General features: G+C 33.8%; 1 non-coding gene across 1 annotated transcript; it reads right to left on the bottom strand.

Annotated features, from left to right (window-relative positions):
- Positions 1-5956: 5956 nt before the first annotated feature.
- On the bottom strand, positions 5957-6120 carry LOC118147893 (U1 spliceosomal RNA). Its single transcript, XR_004734595.1, has one exon. It is a non-coding gene; the product is annotated as a U1 spliceosomal RNA (small nuclear RNA).
- Between the last annotated feature and the right edge of the window lie 307 nt (positions 6121-6427).

Raw genomic sequence — 6427 nt, 5'->3', positions numbered from 1 at the left:
GGATAGCCATGAACATCACTGTAGTATAACAACCTCCTAAGCATTCTCACTGACAATTTACTGATGACCCCACCCCAGCCCCAAGCTTTCTTTTTCTGTTTGCCTGTCAAGTCAGAATGATCTTCATCAAGTGCAGCTATAGTCCAGTTTTGTTACATTTCTCCTTAAAACTATTTATCAGTTATTTAGCTAATGCTCAAAGACCTTACTTAGACCTAATGACCTATAAGCGTCTGAAGGATGTCTCATCTGCAAATGTTCTTCATATTACTACCCGTACTACCTGCACTAGGTTCCACCCAGAACGTTTCCCCTAATCTTAGTGTATTAGGCCTGCCCATCCTCCTGCTAGAATTTCACTCCACTTCGTCTCTTCACCGATTTAACTCTTCATCACACATCTCTTCCCCATTTACATGCCATATGCCCTGAGACTTGATCAGATTCCTTTGCTTTAGCCCTTATATCTGCCTATCCATTACTTCAAATAAAGTTTCAAATTATACTATTTTGTAATTATTGGAAAAATATCTCTCATGTTCATTAAAGTTCAATAAAAAGGGCTCCATGTTTGTTTAAGTGACTAACCATTGTCTGGGGTCCTGATATAATCTCTGGCACAGAGAAATCACTAGTTAATTAACTTTTGTGTAAAATTATTTAATGTCTAAAATGAGTGTTGGGAGATAACATATAATGTAGGAATTTGAATATATATATATTCAAATATATATATTTATCAAATATATACATAAATATTTACCATATATATAGATGTAAAAGAAAGAGAAATATATATATGATATAATGTAACTCAGTTAATTACCCTTCACTTGCAATGCTACCCCATTCTATGGAGTTTTCTAATATATTAGCATGATATTAGAAGTAAAATAAAAGGAATCTCAGACAAATTTTCCTTCATGTTCTTCTTCATTGGCTACTAATCTACTTACTCATAAAGCTTTGTTTGGTGGACAGACGGTGTTAGCAAGTTAGGGTTTCCAGGCACAAGAGTCCTTGTATTTTGAAGGTTCCATAAGTCTTTTTTTATGTGTAAAGTTCATGCTTTTCATCAAAAGACAAACTCTCCTAGTCTTCCAATACATTATCCTGAATTCTTTTTGGCTTGCTACAGTTTTTATTTTTAAGACTTCCCTGCCTTCTTCTTGTTCCTCATCTACATGAGTTGCAAGCATTTTGCCAATACCTCCAACAAATGGAGTCTTTTTCCTGAACCATTTCTACATGTGGCAATATTTTCTCCTAGGGCTGTTAAGCTTTCTATCCTTGCAGTTTGAGACAGACATAACTTACAGCACAGTCTCTGGGTATTGAAACCATGATGGATGTCTTGTTTGTCTTGATTGTACCTGGCCTCTACTTCAGGCATGCACCAAATAGTCTGCCTTATTGATGACTGTGACTCAAGTCACTAACACTCAGTAGTGACAGCTCAGCTGCAAACTGATCACCAGCCTTCCCTTTTGTGCCATTCCTCCCTCACTTAATTCCTAAATGGCTATTTCTTTTATTTTTATTGAATTTATTTTTGTTCGGTCAGTCCTTAAATATTCCCTAAAGACCCTCCATATCAGTTTAAATCAGAATGTTCTGTACCTATACTATTGGTTTTTTGTCCTCATTACTAATTAAAATACTTACTGAATCATAATTATTTATTTCATAAATGTTATCTTGTATTTTTCCAGTTGTTTATATGTGAGATAAGAATTAATATCTTCATTTCACCTTTCAACAAACTGTACTTTCAAGCAAAATTTATATCCACTTTTACAATGCCCAGAAGGTTCTCAAGAACATTAGAATCTAGAAATAAAAAACTGTAAGATGATACATATAATTTGCAAAAATATATTTAGTGATTTTCAACATTAGTTTGATAAATATAAATTAAAAAAGAAATTGTAGAAGCATCTTTTGGTGTTTAAAATCCATAGCAAAGATGTAGGTACATAAATGGGGTATTTAACTAGAGTGCAGATTTCTATATCTCTAACATATTTGAAGACTCAGGTCTATGAAATATTATTTGTGATACCACAGTTTCTCACAAGCAAATATTATACAAATTTTAGGAATAGCTTATGAGTTGTAACTAAGTCTCTTAATTTTACATTCTTACAGTAGGGTAAGGGGTCAGGAGTATTGCTGTTTTTTAGATTATACATGGTTGCAAATTATTTGTATTTATATTTGCAACCATGTATAATCTAAAAAACAGCAATTCTGAATTGTACATTAAGTGGTATCAGAATACTATTTTTGAAAGTTACTTTAAAATGACAAGAACTGAGGTTTGTTATGATTTTCTACAGAGTGTCTGTGTAGATACATTTAGTAGCTGTATAATGGTGAGTGCTGATGGTAGAGTAACAAGAATATTTATTTACTTACAGTATAAAGCAGTATCTTGCAAAGGAAATAACTCCGTCATAATAATTTGTGACTGTGGGATTGTGACTAGGACAAGGCTGGTTTTGTGATAGCAAAAGCTGTATTTCTCTGTGGGCATAGGTTTATATGCAAAGAAGTACTGATACAGGGTATTTTATTTCTTTCAACTGAATTTTTATATTTTTTATACACAATATAAATAACAGGTGAGAATCTGCCCACATTACACCAGCAGAGAACAGATTAATAGGATTTAAAATTATTTCAACACCTGACTTTTCAGTTAATAAAGACATTCAAATGGTAAATTTCTGTACTCTTCATGTTTCAGACAATTAATCTACATACGTTAAATTAACAGATCTTAAAAAGGCATTTTTACTTCCAACACACACCGTGCTGGTGGGTGTCAATTGCACAGCTGAGAAGAGCAACAGTTTTGGGTCACGAATTTTAAATGTGATAATTCGGTTCAATAAACCATTTCCCTAATAACCAGCTCTCAGTAATTTTAAAAATAGTTTGTTTGTTCAAGTTTTTATTTTGACAACTGATTTTTCCCTCTCTCTTTCCCCATCCCCGGTCAGTAATTCTTGAAAATTATAGATATTAGTACATTGTCTAGAATGTACCAAGAAAATATATAGCATGGGTACATTGATGTATTTATTTTTGTTACACAAAATTTAAAGATGCTTTTTTAGGCCAGGAGTGGTGGCTCACACCTGTAATCCCAGCACTTTGGGAAGCCGAGGCAGGCGGATCACAAGGTCAAGAGATCGAGACCATCTTGGCCAACATAGTGAAATCCCGTCTTTACTAAAAATACAAAAAAAATTAGCTGGCCGTGGTGGCACGTGCCTGCAGTCCCAGATACTTGGGATGAGGCAGGAGAATTGCTTGAACCTAGGAGGCGGAGGTTGCAGTGAGCCGAGGTTGCACTACTGCACTCCAACCTGGCACCTGGTGAAGGAGTGAGACTCTGTATCCAAAAAAAAAAAAAAAAAAGGATGCTTTTTTTAGAACTCCGAAGCATAAACTAGTGACATAATTAAATGAAAAATGTGTTTGTTTCTTCTTTTTTAATTAGCTAGCTGTATAGGCAATTTATTTCCAAGTGATTGGTTATTTTGCACCATCGTCAACTTTTGCTTGTGATATATTCCAGCAACAGAATTTTTTCTACTACTGTGGAGAAATTATTTGATATCTTCAAATGCAGAAAAGGGTTACCTTTAGCATCTGTGTGACTGGAAGCTACTATTAGTTGTTTATCTTTCTGTTGAGCAAAGCTCCTTCTGGTTCTCATTGGCTTGCTCGGAGTCATACTAGTTAGGGCCTTTCATCCAAATTAGAGTCCCTTGTATGATGAATAATCATCACAGCAGTTTTAAAGTTGTTCATATTTTAATTATAGAGACAACTTAAATGTTTTTTTTTCTAACTAATTAAAGGTAGGCAATAACATGAACCTAAAGTTTAACATATTTACGAGTTCATAATTTCCATGCTCAGAGGCATGAGAAAATTCAAACTAGAAAAAATAAACATTGATTATTGTCCCTTGATTGGCATTTGATTTTATTCCTTTTCTTTGCCTTTGTCCTTTTTCATAAACTAACGGAATGGCAAGGCTAATCTTGTGATTGGGAAAAACATCAGTTTCCTACTTAGAACCCCATTAGTCAGTGTACTCAAGGGAAAAGTTATAATTTCTTAGCAACACTTTCAAGGCCATGATTTCCTTTTAAGCCTTATCTCTCATCACTTTCCTGATTTCTCACCAACCCCTCACAATATTTTCCTTTCCAGGGTCCTGATGTGTTCCATTTTCCAGCCATTTGATAATCTTTCTCTCTTACCTGAGCTGCCTGTCTTCCCCAGCTCTTCCTTTTCTTATATCCACCGCCATTTCTTGACAGTCACTGCCTACCATGACCATCACACACTAGGCTGGATCTCCTTACATGGACTCTTGTGTCATTCGTTACTCCCACTCTCTCTCTTCAACCCTACTCCAGTAGTCAGAGCATACAGTTGGCTGTATGTAATCCAGCCTTTAGTGACATTTCCAATTTCTGGTTGGATATAAGTGATTTAATAATTGTGTGATTAATTAAAAGCCATTCTAGAAAGCATAATGCATTATTTTCTTCCCTCATTTGCTCATCAGTTACCAATTCCTTAACACATTATAATCTGGTTTTCTTCTGCTTTTGTCTGGATTACATCCCTAAACTCTGCTTGATTTCTCTCCAAATTCCATAGACAATGATTAGACATCATCCAGGTTTTCCTTGGGGAAGATTCTCTTTGTTAGCTTTCCTTTAGAAATCACAATCAGGTTCATAGCCTCAATTCTCACTTCTGTGCCCCAGGCCCTTAAATTATTCTTTTTAGTCTAGATTCTTTCTGAAGATTCAGTGTGTATTTTCTGGATTTGTAATGACTCTCTGGATATCTCCACTTAAATGTTCTGCTACTTTAAACCCACCAAGTTTTTAAAAATACTCTCCTAGACTCTGTTACATCCTCAAAAATTTTATCTTCTTTGATAACTCTCAAAACTGCCTGAAGTTAAAAGCTTTCATTCATTAATGGTGAATTCTGTCTTCTCTCTTAATGGCTGTGTTCCTAAATCCCAATGAGTCTGTTTCCTCAGGATTTCTCACATGCATATTTTATTTTCTTCCTGCTAATACCACTATAGTTATGACATGTTAGATATTTGTAATTCACACTTTTAAGAAAGAAAGAGAAAATCCATTTAACTGACATTAATTGGCATTTCTGTCTCAATTTTTTTTTTACCATTACTCTGATAAAACTTTAACCCTTCTCAAAATGTTTAAGCAACTTTCCATTTTGAGAACAGCGTGAAGTTAAAACGTCTAAACCTTATACTCCAAATTCTAAACAATATCGTCCCAAGCAACCTACTGTGATTTACCTCCCATCACTGCCTTTCTCAAAGTCATTATGCTAGCCTAATTTGCTTATTCAACTCCTGTCGCAGTAAATGTTATATTTTTCTGTTTTTAAGACAAAGGCAGAATTGACTTAATCTCTATTGACTAAGTTTAGTAACTTTCCTTTTTGCAACTTTCTGAGGTTATTTTCATATTACAGCTCACTCATATATTATGATTTGAGACTATAATTTATTATTTATTCCTTTTATTTTATCCTCCAGAAATCTAGTTCACCATATATATGAATGCTCCGTAAGTACTCGCTGATTTCACTTTGCTATTAATGAAAACATTTAATTTGATTAACATTTTCAACTGGAAAATTGTGTTTGGTTGGCTATTTGGAATCTTGATTTAGTAAATTAAGGCAAGAAACTCATAATCATTACCACATGGGATTTAAAAGAAAAAATTATATATTAAATGCTTTTGTGAATAATAATATCAGAAAATGTATTAAATTATGTCTTTCTAAAATATTTTTGTTTATTTGGCAGTTAATAAAATATTGAGTGAAATACTATAATTTTCTTGAATACCTTCTTTCTTTCTTTTTTTTTTTTAAACAGAGGAAATCTCTAATGCAGTCCCCCACTACCACAAATTATGTAGTCAAGTTTCCCGCATTTGGGGAAGTCACAGGCGTTAGCACATCCAGAGTGCAATGGATAAGCCTCGCCCTGGGAAAAGCACCTTCATGATCATGGTATCTCCCCTGCCAGGTGAATACCTTATTTCTATCCTAGTTGTTTAGGTCAGTTTTTGAGAGAAAAGTTACTTTATCATTTTATCTTTGAGATTACCTTATTAGCTGGAAATCCTTGAAGATTTGAGTGTAGAATCTATAATGTTAATTAATTTCATCTAAGGCACAGACTAATTATAACATTTTGCTTAATATAGATTATCTACACTGATATATAATATAAACAAAGAAAGTTTATTCTCCATGATTGTGGTTTTTTGTATGTTCTCAATTATTGTATTATATAATCCAAATTGCTATTGATTGTATACACTGTTCCTATCTCTTTAAA

Source organism: Callithrix jacchus, chromosome 1 (genome assembly GCF_049354715.1).
Source record: "Callithrix jacchus isolate 240 chromosome 1, calJac240_pri, whole genome shotgun sequence".
Lineage (NCBI taxonomy): Eukaryota > Metazoa > Chordata > Mammalia > Primates > Cebidae > Callithrix > Callithrix jacchus.
This window is presented reverse-complemented; position numbering and strand designations above follow the sequence as displayed.